Raw genomic sequence first — 18,934 nt, 5'->3', positions numbered from 1 at the left:
AATGACATTCAGTGGGAGGAATGGGAAGACGACGACGACGACGACAACGACGAGGAAGAAGAAGGATCTGTAGATGAGAGCGGCCACAGGGGGTCAGCTGGGGTGGTGGTGACCGCCATGGTTGAAGAGCACAACGCCGAGGCTTGGCCTACCTGCTGCGTCTGCATGGAGCCCTGGACCCCCGACGGCGCGCATCGTATCTGGTGATCGAGTCGATCCATCTACTACCAGCGCTTGCTTTTATTTCCTTCCCATCGTGTGCTAGGGTTCTAGCTAGTTCTTGTCCCATTGCATTGCATGGAATGGTACAATTGGATTTCAAATTTCAATGTACTTTCTTATTTTATTTTATACTAGTATGTTTGATATTAAAATGTAGGCAAGAGTCATAAATGAAAGGGCGGCACTTGGTTATTGAGTCAAAAGTGCACCTTGTTAATAATGTACTCCCTCTTTCCCTGAAAGCTGCAATTTCTAGAGTTGTCCTAAGTCAAACTTTTACAACTTTCACCAAATTTATAGAAAAAAATGCTAAGATTTATAGTACCAAATTAATACCATTAAATTTATTATAGAATATATTTTCGTAAGATACTTATTTTATGTCATAGATATTGATACTCTTTTGTATAAAGTTGGTCAAAATTAGAAAAGTTTGACTGTCTAGGAGTTGAAGCTTTCGGAGACGGAGGGAGTAGCTGTTTATACCCTATAGAAAATTTGATTAGCAGTTACTGTAGCATAAACAGTGGGACACACAGCTTAATTCTCCGTGTGCCAAGAGAAACTAAAAACAGGCTTAATTGTGCTCAAATTAATGGTACATCATCTCTCATCCAAATAGGAGTAACCCTTTTTTTTTTACTTAGGACTGGCTAATAATCAGGGCTCTGCTGACTGAATATCCTCACTAGTTCTGCGCCTTGTTTAGTGCCCAAAAAAATTTGTAAAAAAATTTAGATTTCTCGTCACATCGTATCTTACGGTGCATGCATGAAACATTATATATAGATAAAAATAATAACTAATTGCACCATTTAACTATAATTTGCAAAACGAATCTTTGGGCATGATTGGATAATATTTGCCATCAAAATATAAATGAAAGTGCTACAGTGTCTATTTTGCAAAAAAAATTGAAACTAAACAAGGCCTATCAACATTTGCAAAATTTGGCTTTGGCGTTATTAGGGATTTTGTCAAGATAGGAGTGCGAGTTTTTGTAATTTTTGATATATTTTTTGCGATCGGGTTTGTGCCCGTACACAGATGCATGCATGGTTGCTCGTGTTCACACTTCGAGTAATGTATTTTTCCCGGCCCCTACTGTTTGCAGTTGCATTCCCTGCGGGCATGTGTATGGAAGATCATGCCTAGAGAAGTGGCTTCATCGTCACGGTAACACAAGTGCGGCAAAGGTAACATGCTAGCTTGGATATTCCAAAAACCAATTAAACGAACCACTTTCTGGGGTTATTGTTTGTGAGCATGGAATTTAATAATTCTGTGTTCTCCTCGATTGATCATCAGTGCCCTCAGTGTCGTCAGCGATTCAGGCACAAGCATATTATCAACCTCCATGTATCAGGAATTGTGTGGGATGATTTCTGCCGCTTACAGTCACTGTCACAGGTTCCGATCATACCCCTAGCTTCCTGTCCGCCATGTATGCATAACTGATCGATGTTAATTACATGCATGCATCATATGGAGAGTGTGTGTATATATATATATATATATATATATATTGTTGGGAAGAGGCTCTCTGCACTCCCCAGCAGTACGATGAATAGAGAACCTTCTCACTCGGTGCCGTGAGAGGTCTGAGCTCCGACGAGCAGCGGGCTCAACAGTAGATGAACACAATGAATGCTCTCTCTCTTATTAATGGTGGTATCACGCCCCTTATATAGGGCCTGGAAACCGACCTAATGACATTTACATAAATGCCCCGTGACGGTGGGGGAATATTCCAGCATATTCTTTCATCGCAGTCTACTGACCCTAATACACCCGCGTAATTTCACATTGCAAACCCTTCGTTCATCCTTTGACTGGGGCCTCAGCAGGTCGGAGGCTTGGATCCTCCGCCCAGTTGCGGATCCTCCGACGCTTTGGTGTCGGAGGTTCCGCAGCCCGGCTGGTCGGAGGTTGCTCGACCCGGCCATCCCGGGAGTTCCTCCTTAGCCTGGTCCAGTCGGAGGTTCCTTGGCCTGGCTGCGTTCTCCCGCCATCCTCGGACCCGGGAGGGTCGGAGGTTCCAACCTTTCCTTGCTCGTGGACCTCCGCCGGTGTCTCAGTCCCTGCACACACTTCGCACGACCAGACGAGTCGTCAACATTAGCATTTCCCGTCGAAGGATATCCTCCGACGTTTCAGGCGTCGGAGGTTCCTCAGGTGAAGGATAACCTCCGACGCTACCAGGGGGAAGGATGCAGCTTTTCCCCAACAGTTCCCCCCTTTTTGGGCTAATGGCACTCCTGCGGTCCATGTGCTCAAAAACATGCTACGCTGCGGAGACTATGAGCATGGTTGCTGCCTTCCCCCCTGGTGCGCAGGATGTGTTTGTTAGCAAATGTTGGATAACTGTTTCTTTTACTTAGTCATAAATTTTCTTGGTTTTTTTATTTTGCCGGGATCCTCCGATCATTGCTGCTATGTTAGTCTGATATCCTACGCGCGTTAGATTGCGGAGGATTGCGGAGGATATTATTGCCGTTGGAGTTAGCCGTTGGCATTTGACGAAGCGCAACGGTCTGACCGATTTCTCCGCTTATAGCCGTTGGGCGCGGGGAATCGCAACGGCCGCGCGGTCGCAGGCCCCCCCTATAAAAGGGGATGCTGGGGAGCTTTGAGCTCTCACCCCTGCTGCTCATTGCCTGCACACCTTCCTTCGCTACATCTTTCTCTCTGAGCTGCTCGCGTGCGTTTTTGTTTAGTTCTAAAGTATTGTCGGAGGTTTTACGGTGGCTCAGCTTCCTTCACCGCGTCCTTCGAGGTCAGATTTTTCTGGTCCTTTGCGCAATTTTCTTAGTGTGAGGTCTGGAGGTTGGCTGCGGAGGTTTGAGGAGTGGATGCTTGAGGCGGCCGCAGCTCGAGATTTGGAGGAGACGTTATCTGACGTCGAAGCTTCTGTTGGTGACTTGGTCAGTGCGAAGGAGTTTGAGGAGATGGCGGCGATTACTTTTGAGTTCGGGCAGTCGACTGTGAGGACGGAGGATATCGCTGACATGGTTGAGGCTAGGTTTTTCAAGGATGGTCGGGCGGAGGCTCCTTCTGCGGGTCAAACGGTGCCTGCGCCTGGTGAAGGTTATGCTGTTGTTTTTAGGGATTTCTTCACCTGCGGGCTTCGGATGCCTCCATATCATTTCCTTCGCGAAGTGATGGAGAGTTTCAACGTGGAGCTACAGCATTTCAGTCCCAATGGGATACTAACACTTAGCAAATTCGCCTGGGCGTGTGAATCCTACGGAGCAATGCCCACATTGATACTTTCTGCTCGTATTTTGAACTTCAGCGTCAACCTAAGAAGGTGAAGGATGCCGAAGGTGTTGAGTGCATTGCGCAGTTCGGAAGCTGCGCGTTCATGCCGCGCCGCACAATGCCTGGGCCGAGGTGCGAGATCTCCTACTGTCAAAAGGGCAAGTGGGAGAAGGATTGGATGAGAGCCTGGTTCTACGTGAAGACCCCAGCTGCGTCGAAGACTTTAGATGACGGCAGCGTTGATAAGGTTTATCCTTACGCGTCGCTGATGAAGGAGCTGAAGCCTTTCTCGAAGGTTGATCCTTCGCAGGAAATGTCGGAGGAGCGACTGGCCTGTGATAAGGCATTTGCGCTGGCGTGCCGATATTCCGGAGGCCGGGATTTGGTTGAGGAGATGGTCGCTGCTGACTACTGGCCCCTTGGCCGCAGGACCGATGAGTTCACCATCGAGATGGTGCAAGTCCCTGTGTTTGGTCCTCCGGAGGGGTTACCGTTTCCCCGGTTTGGGGCGGGTATTCCGGAGGATGAGACCAAGGAGTCCTTCCTTGATCGAGTGGAGGTTTCCACTCGGAGGATCGTCGGGAAGATCTCGGAGAAGGAGTATCTTCAGCGGAGGTCTGCACTGGGCACGATGCCCCGCTTTAATCGAGTGTTTGAGGAATTGGGGATTGAATATGAAGATTACGTTGTTCCTCCGGATGTTTTGCTTGGGTTGGAGAAGAAGAAGGATTCCTCCAAGGCCGTTGCTGCGGCGGAGGCTAGGAAGAGGAAGGGTGGAGGCGCTGTGAAGCAACTTGCTAAGAAGCGCAAGGCGGAGGTTGTGTTGGAGACTCCTGTGGAGTCTTCCTCCGCTCGCTCTTCTGCTGCCGAGTCCAACTCGGTGGCTTCTGTTCCTGCGGAGGCTGCTCCTGCTGGTGGAGTTCCTGAGGTCGAGGCCTCACGCGCGGTCTCTTCTATACGCGCGCCTTTCGCGTCCCTTCTTGGGGAGGAGTCTTCCGATGCGGAGGCTCCTGAGGCGAGTCCTGCGCGGGAGGCGAATCCTGTGGTGGCCGAGAGTCCTGCGCGGGAGGCTTTGGGTGGAGGAGGATCTCCGCCTAAGGAGGTTCAGGTGGAGTCCAGCGACGAAGCTGAGTCCGCCTCTGTTCGGAGGATCAGGAGGGCGGAGGCTCCCCTTTGTCCGGCTGGTGACGGTATTAATTCGTTGTACATGGGTAATGATTTTTTGTTGATTATTTGTTTTTCTGCAAGTTTTGATTGACTTGGTCTCATGTTTTTTGTTTATCTTTCAGCGGATGTTTTTGCTGGGCTGGCTACCGCGGAGGAGATGGCTAAAGGCGCCAGCGTTGCGCAGGAAGGACTTGCCGTTCCTCCGCCGCGTGAGCCTGCGCCTTCTGCGTTGGCCAACAGGCCTTCGCCTGCTGATGTTCTTGGTCCCGGTGAGTTTCTTTTTTTTTTTGGTTCAACAGTTTGGTTTGTTTTTGGCATTTTATTCTAAGGTTTGTTTTTGTTATGCGCAGGTGCTTCTGATCCTTCGATCACAGGTTGGACTGATGCCTTGCGCGAGGTTCATTCCTTGGTCGGAGGTTCGTGTTCTGGCCTCCGCCTAAGGTTTTTTTTGTTTCTTACGATGTTTTTTCTTACTTGTTTTTGCTTTACAGATCGTTTTCGTCAGAAGCTCCGCGGCATGGACTTTGACACGCTCCTTCGCGTGCAATATGAGCACCATAGCCTTGTATGTTTGTGATTTGTTATATCTTCCTTCGCGTTTTTCCACTCGGAGGTTTGTTGTAACTATTTATTTTTGAGCAGGGTCATCACATGGCTGCCGCCTTGGAGGAGCGTTGCTCCCGGGAGGTTATCTGCCGTGATGAGGCGATTGGTGCTCTGAAGAAGGAGAACGAGACCTTGGGGGCTGAGAAGGCTCGTCTGTCGGAGGAGGTTAAGGGGTTTTCCTCCGTCAGGAAGGAGATTGATTCCCTGAGAAAGGAGAGGGATGACTATAAGGCTGGATCGGAGGTTCTGAAGAAAGAGAAAGAAGATGCTGAAGCTTCGGCGGCGGTCCTCCGCACAAGTGTAGCTGAGGCGGGGAGAGTTAGGGACTTAGCCCTGCAGCGAGCCGAGAAGGCGGAGGACATTGCTGAACGCCTTCGCAAAGAGCTTGACGCTGAGCGGACGTCTGCGGTTGAGCTGCAGACTCGCATGCAGAAGGCGGAAGCGGAGGCTGCAGCTATTGTTGGGCTCTATGCCGACTCGCTTGCGAAGTTTGGGGGAAGAACCTCTGCTCCTCCGCCCGGCGGCGATGTTGGGGCTGCCCTCGCATGGCTGAAGTCTCATATCCGCATGCTCCCCGATTTTGTCGGAGGTGCTGTTGATTTTGGGGCTTTGGCCGCGGTTAGCTCCTTTGCTAGGCTTTTACGCCGCGGAGGTTGCTCTCACGCGGAGGGAGTCGCCAAGGAGGAATTTGCTGCGGCGGAGGACGTTGGCGAAGGCACCCCTTCCCTGCGCAAGTCTGTCCGGAACTTTATCAGTTCGTTCTGGATTAGGTTTGGGCGGGATGAGACGAAGAAAATGGCGGAGGATCGTCGAGCTGAGGTTTGTATTATTTGGTTTTTTCTTTTTGTATTTTGCTTTGCTGCTTTGCAATGTTACTTAAGATGAGTGTTTTGTAGGAGATTGCGAAGAAGAAGGCTAAGGTTGACAAGGCCGGTCCTTCGCGTCCACCGAGGGAGACGCGTCCTCCGACCCAGGCTGAAGCGGAGGCTCGTGATGTTGGTGCTAAAGCTCCGGAGGTATCTGGTGCCAAGGTTTCAGAGACGCCCGAGGCTTCTGCTCCTCCTCCGCCTCAGGTGTGAGGCTTTTTAGTTTTTAGGTTTTTCTTAGTCTTTTTTGCGTCCAAGCATGTGACGCTTTTTTGTAAGTAAGGCCGGAGGTTTTGCTTTAATTTGTAAAGACTGTTGAAAATGTAATATATTAAGTTGTTTTCAGATAAGCCTTTGTTTTACACTTTGATCCTGCGCAGGTCTCTGGCGGAGGACCTGCGCAGGATCATTTCATTACTCCCCTTTCGATTTTTTACAAAGGGATTTATGTTTCTGGCGAATTGTGGGAGTACTGGCGCATTGCCTTCCCTAACATGAGATTGGTGGATATGTTCGAGTTTGTTGGATATGATATTGATGGCGAAGGATCTGAATTTATCCAGTCGCTTGCGCGCCGAGATTCATGGCCTCCGGCTTAGGTGGTGGTTTTTGTTTTGTTTCTACCTTGCCGTAGGCTATTTGTGTTTTTCTCCTCTTTTTTTTTATGACTTGGTTTGATGTGTTTATGCAGCCGCCATATCCTATCCTTCGCATCTTTGGTGAGAAGGATAGGGTACGCTGGGTGTCGGAGGTTTCCGAGGAATCTGCTGAGCCTTTTCTCCATGGATATCCGGAGGTTCGAAAGCTTCGTAATACGTTTTGGTTTTATCCTTCGTAATACGTTTTGGTTTTGAAGTTGTTATTTTGTGCGCAGGTTGTGAGGTCTGCTCCGTTGGAACATCTTCCTTCGAACTTTGTCGAAGGGAGTTACGTTACCCCGGTGACGTTCAAGCGTGGAGATCTGTATGCGAGGGGTTATTTAGTTGACTGGTGGCGCCATAAGTATCCTACGCGTAGTATTGATGACTTAGTTGATTTCCTTGTTCGTGATTACTGCGATGATCTTAGGCTTTTTCCAGATTCGTATGTTAGAATTGTGCGAGGGTCTTAGAACCTTCGACGTTTTATGGTCGGAGGATGTTTCTCGTTTTTTGTTGTAAGCTTCTGTTATGTACATTGTATATGGTTAATAAAGATCAGACATTTTTACCACATGGTCTCCGCACCTTTTAACTTTGACAACCTTCGCGCTATAATTTGTACGTGACTCATAGATCCTTTGGTTGTTTAGTCGACGGAGGATTTGTAAGTTGAACTTGTACAGGCTACCTATAACCTTCGACTTTTTATGTGTCGAAGGATGATTTTATTCTTTCCTTGTAAACGATCTTTTGTAATGATTTCTTCATCAATAATAAAGTTTTTAAGTTTGCTACAGCCTTCGATCTCATTTTTATTACAACCTTCGCGCTACAGTATTTATATATTGCAACGTCACGGTGGTGTTGATCTTAAGGATCTTTGTGTTGCTGTGGCTTGCTTTTGCTTGATGCTCGATGTTGCGAAGGTGTTGTTGATTTTTTCTTGCGCGGAGGATCGACGCTTCTTGGCCTTAGAACCTTCGAATTTTTTGGCGCGAAGGATCCTTCGCTGAATTGTGCTATTTTTTTCCTTTGCTCGACTCCCGTGGAGTGTTGTCGAGGAGAACCTTCGGCTATCTGAGTCGGAGGTTCTGAAGGGACGTTACGAGACTTCGTGCGATACCCTTCAGAGACCTCTGAGTCTGACTTCCATTGTTTCTGTTGTGGCTGTACACGACTTTGTGGTCGATGTTCATCACAACGCCGGAGTTCTAGTATTACGAAGCTTCGTGCGATACAAACTTTTGTTGGTGTTGTGAGGCTAACTCCTGCTTCCATGGTGGCTTAGGATTTTTGCTTTTTGACTGCTAGGTTTGCACTCGATGCTCGGGTCTTTGTATATTGATCCTGATTGAGGGTGGGGGTAGGGTGAGCCTGGTTTTATAGGGTTTCGTGCATTTATTTTTTGTACTTAGTTAGGTTAAAATTTATTGTCGGGTTATTGATGGTTGTTGTGGTAGTTGGTTTTGCTGTACCTGACTGAGGGTTATTGTAGTTTCGTTTTAATTTCACACTTTGTTTGTTGGGGGTCTGCTTAGAGTAGCAGGATACCTTCGACCTTATTTTGGTGAAGGTTATGTGAATTTTGTTGAGGTCTGTCTTGTGAATGTTAAACCTCCGCCGCCTTTTGACGAAAATAATATAGTTCCTGATGCCTGATTCTCCTCAGGTCTTTGTCAGGTTTGAAGGTTTTGTTCCTTCTGGCCATGTTGTGATGCCTGAGGAGGACAGGACTTTTTCACTTTTTGGCCATGTTATCCTTGCTGCCCGGCTCTTGGCTAGGTCTTTTGCTAAGGATTTGGTGTTTTTTCACCTTTGAGGACGTTCCGAGCTTTCTTAGCTTTTGGATGAAAGCTGCGGAGGGTCCTTGTGTTCACGTGATGTTTTGTCGAATGCTACAGCCTCGTTGCTGGCTGTTTTTCGACTTTTTGGGTTTTGGTTCTGGGGTGGATTCCTCTTTATATCTCAGAGGTTTTTACATAGGTTCTGCCTCGTTAAAAACCTCACCTCCTGGTAGGAGTACCCCTGTGAGGAAAAGAGTGCAGACCTTGGAATGCGGAAAAGTAGAGAAAAAGAAAACGAGCGTATTTAGGGATGTGGATGCCGCCGCTTATTTTGCGGGGGTCATCCTTACACTCAAATGTAAAATCTACGTAGATTGTTGATGTTCCACGTGTGGGTGGAGGTTCTTCCTTCGAGGTCTTTTAGGTAGAAGGATCCCGACCTTCCCGCTTGTATTGCTGTATAAGGTCCTTCCCACTTGGGTTGCAATTTACCAGCGTTTGGGTGATCTCCTTTTTTCCTGAGCACCAGGTCCCCATTTTGTATGTCTTTTCGTACTACCTTGCGGTTTCTCCAATTCTTGGTTTCTTGTTGATACCTGGTGATGTTTTCCACTGCCTCAAGTCTTATTGATTCTAAGGTTTCCTTGCAGTACTCTTCATCTTCAGCCAACTGCTGCTTCATGGAACGCAGGCTTTTGTGTTTGATTTCTTCGGGCAACATTGCCTCTTCCCCATACAAGAGCTTGAATGGGGTGAACCCGGTTGTTCTTGAAACTGTTGTGTTATGTGACCATACAACTCTTGGTAGTTCTTCAACCCATTTTCCCTTGCGTAGGTTCAGTAAGGTCTTGGAGATTGCGGAGAATATTGTTCTGTTTGCTCTCTCCACGGCCCCGTTTGACTCTGGGTGATAAACAGACGCGAAAGCAATTTTGGTTCCTATGTGATGGCAGAATTCCTTGAAACTGTCTGAATCAAACTGCTTCCCGTTGTCAACTGTGAGCAAGCGTGGGACTCCGAATCTGCAGACTATGTTCTGCCAGAAAAATTTCCTGATTGTTTCAGAGGTTATGGTTGCCAGTGGCTTAGCTTCGATCCATCTTGTGAAGTATTCGATGGCCACGACTGCGAATTTGTTTCCCCCCTGGGCAGTTGGCATTGGTCCTACCAGGTCCATTCCCCATCTCTGCAACGGCCATGATGCTGGTATGAGCTGAGTTAGTGCTGAAGGTTCTGACTGAATTGGTGAGAAGGTTTGGCAGGCTTTGCATGTCTTCACTATTTCTTCAGCATCTTTAATGTGAGTTGGCCAGTAGAAGCCTTGTCTTAGTGCTTTAGCAGACAACGCGCGAGGTCCAATGTGAGACCCGCACATCCCTGAGTGTATCTCTTGTAGGAGTTCTCTGCCCTCGCTTTGTGATATGCATCTCAGCAAAGGTTGGACTACGCCTTTCTTGTACAGGATCCCGTCAATGGAGGTGTAATTCCTTGCTCTTGCCTCCATCCTCTTGGCTGTTGCTTCGTCATCTACAGCTGTCTCGCCTTTGAGGCAATCAGCTATTGCCTGCCTCCAATCTTCGCTTTCTGTCAGCAGGACTGAGCGAAAGGCTTTTGGCAATGATTCGGTTGCGGGTGTTGCAACAATCTGGTGGAAGGTTCCTTCTGGCAAGGGGGTGTTGTTGGCTGCTGCTTTCGCTAGCTCGTCTGCCTCGTAGTTTTCGGCTCTTGGAATGTACTGCAGAGTGAATCCCTTGAACCTTCTCTCCAGGCCTCTTACGACGGCCAGATACCTTGCCAGTTCCGGGTTGTGTGCTAGGTATTCCTTCTCCACTTGGCCTGCCACCACCTGGGAGTCTGTTTTGATGAGTAGGGTTTTTGCTCCCGAAGCCTTAGCTTTGTTCAGCCCGAGGATGAGACCTTCATACTCGGCTATGTTGTTTGTTGCTTTGAATTCGAGTCGTATAGCAAACTTTAGTTTGAGTCCAGATGGTGCGATTAGGACGGCTGCTGCTCCTGCTCCCGCTTGGCCCCAGGCGCCATCTGTATACAGCGTCCACGGCTGATCGATTACCTTCTCCTCGTTTTTGTTCGAAGGTGTCCAATCTGCCATGAAATCAGCCAGGGCTTGAGATTTGATGGAGGTTCTGGGGACATAGGTGATATCAAACTGTGATAGTTCGGCCGCCCATTTTCCTATACGTCCGGAAGCCTCTTTGTTCCTAAGGATATCACCCAGTGGCTGTGAAGTGGGCACTTTAATCTCATGGCTTTGGAAGTAATGCTTGAGCTTCCTTGATGCACACAGGACCGCGTACGCGATTTTTTCTATCTCCGTGTAGTTCATCTTTGCTCCTGACAGAGCTTCAGATACGTAGTAAACGGGTCTTTGCACCGTTCCCTTACTGTCGCTTGTCTCGTGCACCAGGACACCACTGACAGCATGATCGGAGGCAGCCACATACAGTAGTAGTGGGGTGTCCGGCTCAGGCACTGTCACCACCAGGTTGGTTGCAATGTAATTTTTGAGATGCCTGAAGGCCTCTGATTGTTCCGGACCCCATTCTGTTTTACCTTCTCCTCTCAACACTTTGAAGAATGGGAGGCTCCGTTCTGCCGATCTTGAGATGAATCTGTTGAGGGCTGCTATTCGGCCAGTCAGCCTTTGCACTTCTTTCTTGTTTGAAGGTTCTGCCATTGACATAATTGCTTTTGTTTTGTCTGGGTTAGCTCTAATTCCTTCAGAGCTGATGATATATCCCAGCATTTTTCCCTTGCTGACCCCGAACACACACTTCTCCGGGTTAAGTTTCAGCCCGGCAGATCTAAGATTGACGAAGGTTTCCTGCAGGTCCTTGATATGATCTTCCTTGCGCTTGCTCATGACGACAACATCGTCGACGTAGGCTATGATGTTTCTCTGTAGCTGACTTCCTAGAACCTTCCCCATCATTCTGGAGAAGGTTGCTCCAGCGTTTTTGAGACCTTCTGGCATTCTGGTGTAGCAATACGTGCCGAATGGGGTTGTGAAGCTTGCCTTTCCTTCGTCTTCTTTTTTGAGCCAAATTTGGTGGTAACCAGAGAAACAGTCCAGTAGTGAGAATCTCTGACAACCAGCTGCTTTGTCCACAGAGGTATCTATCCTTGGCAAGGGGAAGGAGTCTTTGACACAAGCCTTGTTGAGATCCGTAAAATCTATGCACATTCTCATTTTGCCATTTTTCTTGGGGCCAAGACCACATTTGCCAACCATTCCGGGTATATGACTTCTCTGATGACCTTTGCGTCCAGGAGTCTTTGTACCTCTGCCTTCGCGGCTAGGGTTCTTTCTTCAGACATTTTTCTCTGTCTCTGCTTCTTCGGCCTCATCCTCGGATCAATGTCCAGCGAATGCTCTATTATGTCTCTGCTGACTCCTTGTAGGTCAGCGGCACTCCAAGCGAAGATATCTTGGTTCTTTTGCAACACGTCTAGCAATTCGAGTTCCTCCTCTCTACCAAGGGTGGCGGAGATGGTGACCTTCTTATCTGGAACAGCTTCCTGCAGAGGGACACATTTCGTTTCCTCCTGATCAGCCAGGTCTGTTTTCCCCCTTGGCATGTCTGGTGGCTGGGAAGCTTCATGCTGCGTAGAGTCTACGGAGTTTATGTTCCGGAAGGACTTGTAGATTGCTTTCTCTATGTTTCTTGCCTCCTTTTGACTTCCGTGAACCGTTATCACTCCGTGCAGAGCCGGGATTTTCATGCACAGGTATCCCATATGAGCGGCCGCATTGAACTTGTTCAAGAATCCTCGCCCGAATATGGCATTATATGGGTAGTGCAAGTCTACCACATCGAAGGTGACGTACTCTGTTCTTGCGTTTTCCGTTGTGCCGAAGGATACGGGCAAGGCGACCTTCCCCAGAGCATGTATCTGCTTTCCTCCGAACCCGATCAGAGGTGACTCCGAAGGTTGGAGTTGGCTTCTACTGAGCTTCATTTGGTCAAAGGTTCCAGCAAATATTATGTCTGCGGAACTCCCTGAATCCACTAAGATTCTGCTTACTCCCCAACCCGCAACATTTGTTGTTATGACCAAGGCGTCTGTGTGAGGGTAGCTTTCCAATCTTAGATCTTCCTCGGTGAAGGTTATTGGGGTTCTGGACCAATCAGTGCATCTCACTGGCCCTTGAACTGCAACGTTGTTGACGAGCCGGAGGTGATCCTTCTTCTGTTTCTTTGTCTGGAACTCCATTGAGGACCCCCCAGCTATTGGTAAGATCATTCCAATCGTGGGCAGGGGTGTATGAGGGCCGATCTGATTATCAGGGTGGGGTTCGGTTTTTGGTGGTAGTGGGGCTTGGAGTAGCTGCAGCTGGTTTGGGGGAGGAGGTAGTGACTGCTGGTGGGGTTGCGGGGTTTCGATGTACGTGATATGTGGAGGTCGTGGAGGAATATAGTTTGGTGGAAGGTTGTGGTCCGTGGTTTGCTGGGCTGGGCGCCAAGCTGGCAGGAAGCTGGGATAGTAAGCGGAGGCTAGCGCGCTGGGCTGAAGTGGAGCTGGGTGCTGCTGGTTTGAACCTCCGACATATGAATGGTAGAAGGTTTGAGGGAATGTGTGATTTACTTCCCGAGGTTGAGCAACTGGTATCGGAGGTTGCGGAGCTGACCTGCTCTTGATCCTCTCTTGAGTTTCTTTTGCATCTGGGCAATCTCTGGTGGAGTGACCCTTCTCCTCTCCATGGAAGAAACAATACTGTTTCCGTGGTCGCTGACTTTGATTTTTTCGCCACCCCGCATTTCGACCCCCTCTTCCGGCTTGATTGGGTATGCGTTCCGAGCTTCGCGCTTCCGCTGGTGGGCGGTTATTTTCCGGCCTGTCAATTTTCGGTTGCTCGATATTCATCATCTGTCCACCAGCCTCTCGCTGTGGCCGGCGTTCATCCTGTCTGAGGTTCTTCTTTTGCGAGTTTCTATCATTGCTCTGCCGCTTCTGAGAGTTTTGGTCTTCCAACCTTTTGCGGTAGTCGTTGTCCGACCTGCAATACTTCTCAAACTCGTGGTACAGCTCGTGCATGGAAGCTGGCTTTTCTCTGGCCAAATGAGCCGCGAAGGGCCCTATGCGAAGACCCTTGATGGCCGCTTCAATGGCAACCTCCTCCGGCACGCCGGGTGCTCTTGCCTTAGTCTGTACGAACCTTTGGAAGTACTCCCGCAGTGCCTCTCCCTGACTCTGGCGACACTGGAACAAGTCCGTGGAGGTTAGTGATTCAACTGCGAATCCTTGGAAATTCGCCAAAATCTTGTCTCGAAGGTTCTCCCATGAATAGATTGACCCGGGTCTCAGCATTGAGTACCATGCCAAGGCATCTCCCTCGGCTGCTATCACGAAGGATTTTGCCATCACAGTCTCGTTCCCTCCAGCTGAGGCCACGGCTGCCTCGAAACTCATCAGGAACTGGCGCGGGTCGGCCTTTCCGCTGAATTTAGGGAGCGTGATAGGTTTGTAGGTTGTTGGCCAAGGCGAGGTCTGCAATCCTTCGGACAAAGGGGAGCGAAGGTCCAGCGCGCCCCGCAGCATGCCACCGTAGTTTGCCGGTTGCACATCTAATGTTGGGCCGGCGCTGGTCAGAACAGCGGGCTGGATTGTCGGCTGAGGTGGAGGTTGCATGCTAAGGATTTCTGCCTGCAGGAGTGAAAGCTGCTGCCTGATCTCGGCCGCTTGCGTCGCGGCTACCGCTGCCTCTTGGCTGGCGGCGTAGGCGGCAGCGATCCGGTCTCGCTCTTGCTGAAGGTTCTGCAATTGTGTTTGCAGCTGCTGGAGCTCTTGCATGGCCGAGGGTTGCGCCGAGCCTGCGGCGGGAGGAGGTTCCTGGCGTGTTTCCGGCTGCTCGTTCTCTGGCTGCTCGCCCTCAGAACCTTCTCCCTCCACGGTCGCGTACGTGCTCCGCACGGCCCTCCTCGGCCTTCCTCTCCTGGAGGGCTCTCCCCGAGGTCTTGTGGTGCTTGTTCTCTTTCCAGCCATCGCAGGTTATAGTTCGAGCCCCACGGTGGGCGCCAATGTTGGGAAGAGGCTCTCTGCACTCCCCAGCAGTACGATGAATAGAGAACCTTCTCACTCGGTGCCGTGAGAGGTCTGAGCTCCGACGAGCAGCGGGCTCAACAGTAGATGAACACAATGAATGCTCTCTCTCTTATTAATGGTGGTATCACGCCCCTTATATAGGGCCTGGAAACCGACCTAATGACATTTACATAAATGCTCCGTGACGGTGGGGGAATATTCCAGCATATTCTTTCATCGCAGTCTACTGACCCTAATACACCCGCGTAATTTCACATTGCAAACCCTTCGTTCATCCTTTGACTGGGGCCTCAGCAGGTCGGAGGCTTGGATCCTCCGCCCAGTTGCGGATCCTCCGACGCTTTGGTGTCGGAGGTTCCGCAGCCCGGCTGGTCGGAGGTTGCTCGACCCGGCCATCCCGGGAGTTCCTCCTTAGCCTGGTCCAGTCGGAGGTTCCTTGGCCTGGCTGCGTTCTCCCGCCATCCTCGGACCCGGGAGGGTCGGAGGTTCCAACCTTTCCTTGCTCGTGGACCTCCGCCGGTGTCTCAGTCCCTGCACACACTTCGCACGACCAGACGAGTCGTCAACATTAGCATTTCCCGTCGAAGGATATCCTCCGACGTTTCAGGCGTCGGAGGTTCCTCAGGTGAAGGATAACCTCCGACGCTACCAGGGGGAAGGATGCAGCTTTTCCCCAACATATATATATATATATATATATATATATATATATATAGGACGCGTTTCTTTTACACGCGCGTGTAGTTACTCTCATCTATGTATCTCTAGATTTAAGGTGTATATGACCGGACGAAATGTATATAGACAAAGTATATGATCATACTAGACCATCTAGAGTGATATGTATGTTAAGTATATATACATACATAGAGTATATGGTTATACTTATTGTATATAATATAGTAGTGGTATTTTAGTAATATATTTAAAATATAATTTTTTAAAAAAAAATTTCGCGTGGTAAGATCTAGAGTATCTTAATATGAGTATATAAACATACTCAAACTGATAAACAAGTATGAATACATACAGAATGTAGTTTATTGAAGATGAGAGTAACTACACGTACGTGTACAAAGGAATTTCCCTAGTTTATTGAAGATGAGAGTAACTACACGTACGTGTACAAAGGAATTTCCATATATATATATATATATATATATATATATGTTAAGCTGAATTATTATATATATATAGATGGGTTAATTATAACATATATATATGCTCAGGAATTGGAGGCGCGGATGGCCGTGACTGACAAGAAGATAGAACAATTACTCAGTGTAGATGTCGGATCGAATGAGGAAAATGAGCAACTGAGGGCGCGGTTGGCCGAGGCTAACAACAAGTTAGAAGGGCTCCTGGTAGATATCCGGTCTGAGGTCGCCCAAGACACCGCCAAGCTCAGAGCGGAATTGAAGTCGGAATTGGATTCGCGTATTGATGAAGCCCACGCCAATCTGAGAGCACAAGCGGAGAGCATCCAACAGTCGTGTTGGCAGGACGCAGCGGCTGTGGTCCAAGCCCAGTTCCTGTCCATCAAGGAGCAGATGAAGAAGATGGCTGACCAACACAACGCTACTCCTGCAGACCTGTTGAGATTCATGGAGCACAACGGTGCCAAGCTCTGGGAGGCGATTCGTTCCACACCTCCTGATCCGGCCGGCGGCCACAACCACAATTAATTAAGATGGAAGACTAGCTAGAACAACCATATTGAACCATCACATTTTATTTGCTTCATTCCCTGTCAGTCACAATGCAAGCTAGCAGGTAATATATAGCGACCTATACATAGCTTAATCTTATTGGGTACGTACACCTGCATGTGCGTGCCTGCCTGCGTGCAATCCATATAGTGATGCGCATGTGCGCACCAGAAAATTTGGTTTGGAATCAATTCTTAGATCATCAAGAATGGTTGTGTACTTATTTAAGTTCTTTAATTTCAGCTGCATGATCTTATAAGGGACACCTGGTCACCTGGATGTCCGATCCAGGAGCTAGCGTCCAGTTGACCATGCGCCCACCCGCACGGTTACGTGCTTCAAGTTCTCTGTTCTTTCCCCCACGCATGCCTCGATCTGTGCTCGTTTCCCACACTTGGCCCGTGCGCCCCTAGCTCGCCTCCGCCACCCATCCCACAACCCCTGACCGTAGCACCCCATCCGCTGGTCCCCAACACCTTCGTCCCCCATCCGCTGGCCCCCAACGCCTTCGTCCCCTTGCCCCTTAGCGAGCCTGCAACATGAGATTGAAGCGGCTAAAATATTTAGAAAGTATTATTGCAACATTTGAGTGGAATCATATGAAACATGCATCCAGATCATAACGATTACAACATACATTTAGAAATAGGTGCAACATTTTGAAACAATATTTGCTTGCAACATGCCTTTGAAAACGCTTACAACATATGCAATATGTGCAACATCCCTAAATCTACTTTTTTTGCAACATCTATATGATTCAACTGCAACAACTGAAAGATACAATTACAACATAGGAGTGGGGAGAGAGAGCCTGCACAGGAAGCACCAGAACCGCCAGATCTGAGGGCATTGGGAGCTCCCTATAGGGAAAGACACCGATGTCGGGGAGGGGTGTCTTCGGGGTGGGGGTAAGAGGAAGCCAAGGTGGGAGAAGAAGCCGCCGAGGTGGGAGAGGAGGACACCGGTGTCGAAGAAGGAGATGTCGGTGTGAGGGGAGGAGGACACCGCGGTGGGGGAGGACACTAGAGTGTGGGGGAAGGAGGACGCCACAATGGGCGAGGAGGACACCAGGGTGAGGACGCCGCCACCAGGGCAAGAGGAGCGCAAGTCACCGGGGCGAGGACGGAGGAGTGGAGGAGGATGCGTGTGTGTGAGAGAGAGAGAGAGCAGATAAGTGTGGATGAGTGGGGAGGAAGGATGATTGTAATTAAAGGAGGAACTGTACCACGGGTAGGACTTATAGACGCTAGCCGCACAACGTGGGTTCATTACCGATCTTATAGCTCTTATAAACAGTCATCCATCCTTGCTAGCTGGCATTGGTGGAGCAAGGGCTGGTGCTGTTCGAGGTGGCAACACCTCATCACTTAACTTAGTGGTGTTTAGTTCCTCTTTTTTTCTAAAAAAATTATGTTTCCATCCATTATTTTACAAAATAGAACTAAACACCATGCAAATTTTTTGGCAAAAAGATGATTATTCTCTATTTTGGATTTTGGCCTCAAGAGGCTAAAAAAATCTAAAAAGAGCCTCAAAAGACTCTCAGGGCAATAAATTCTGCAGTTTGGATGGAACTAAATATGACCCTGAAAATTTTAGCATTTTGCATTCCACCATTCCAAAATAGTTGACATTTTGTATTTTGTATTTTTTAAAACTAAACACCCCCTTATTATAGTTAACTGATGAAGAACCGTTAAGTTTGTCCTCACGCATTGCTTATCTCGTATACAACTCAAAGGTTCATGGTCTGCGCTTACATGCATGAGTTGGAACAACTTGGGTCAAGGAATAAGTATTGAGAGTTCCGTGTAATGCACGAGGGAGTTTGTTTTTGCCAGAGTTTGATTCGATTCAATGCAATGCATATACAGGCAATATTATGGTGATGGTGCTGGTAGTCCGATCCTGTCCTGCTGTGTCCATATCCTTCGCTCGGAGGCGTATGTACGGGTTCGAGGAGGATGCCATGACCCTCTTCAGCGCCGGCGCCGGCGCCGGGGCCGGCCGCTCCATGTACCACCATGACATTACAGCAGGCGAGCAGGCCGACGACGACGTCCTCAATCTCTACGGCAACGGGACAGCTGACATCTATCATGAACATCAACAGGTTTATAACTTGATTTGCTTTTTGGTCTTTGATTTTGTCTAGATCTCGATCCAGAGCTACATAATATATATGCTCTATTTGGGAATTCATCAATTTAATGATCACAGGCAAGAAGCAGCAGCCGCCGCCGCAGCCATGTCGACGTTGCAACAGACGGTGACGAAATCGAACAGGCGGTGGCGCTGAGACGGCGGCGGCGGCAGCAGCAGGGTGTCTCGGACGACGACGCGGCAACGGATGCGGTGCTCGTAGCTCGGGACAACCAAGAGGTGGGCCGGCAGAACGCCGAGGCAGCTGAACGGAGCGCGGAGGCCGCTCGGGAGCACGCAGAGGTGGCAATGGCGGCTGCGGAGGTCGCCGTCCGGCGCCGGCATGACGCGGCTCAACGGGATAATTATAACGACGACGCAGCGGCAGCGGCAGCAGCTGAGGCCGGCGCCGGTGGGGCGCACGCAGAGATAGGTCATCTCGTGGCGGAGGTTGCCCGCCTGAGAGCGGA

This window comes from Sorghum bicolor, chromosome 1, assembly GCF_000003195.3.
Source record: "Sorghum bicolor cultivar BTx623 chromosome 1, Sorghum_bicolor_NCBIv3, whole genome shotgun sequence".
NCBI classification, from domain to species: Eukaryota; Viridiplantae; Streptophyta; class Magnoliopsida; order Poales; family Poaceae; genus Sorghum; species Sorghum bicolor.
The sequence above is the reverse complement of the archived record's forward strand: the minus strand, read 5'-3'. Positions refer to the sequence as shown.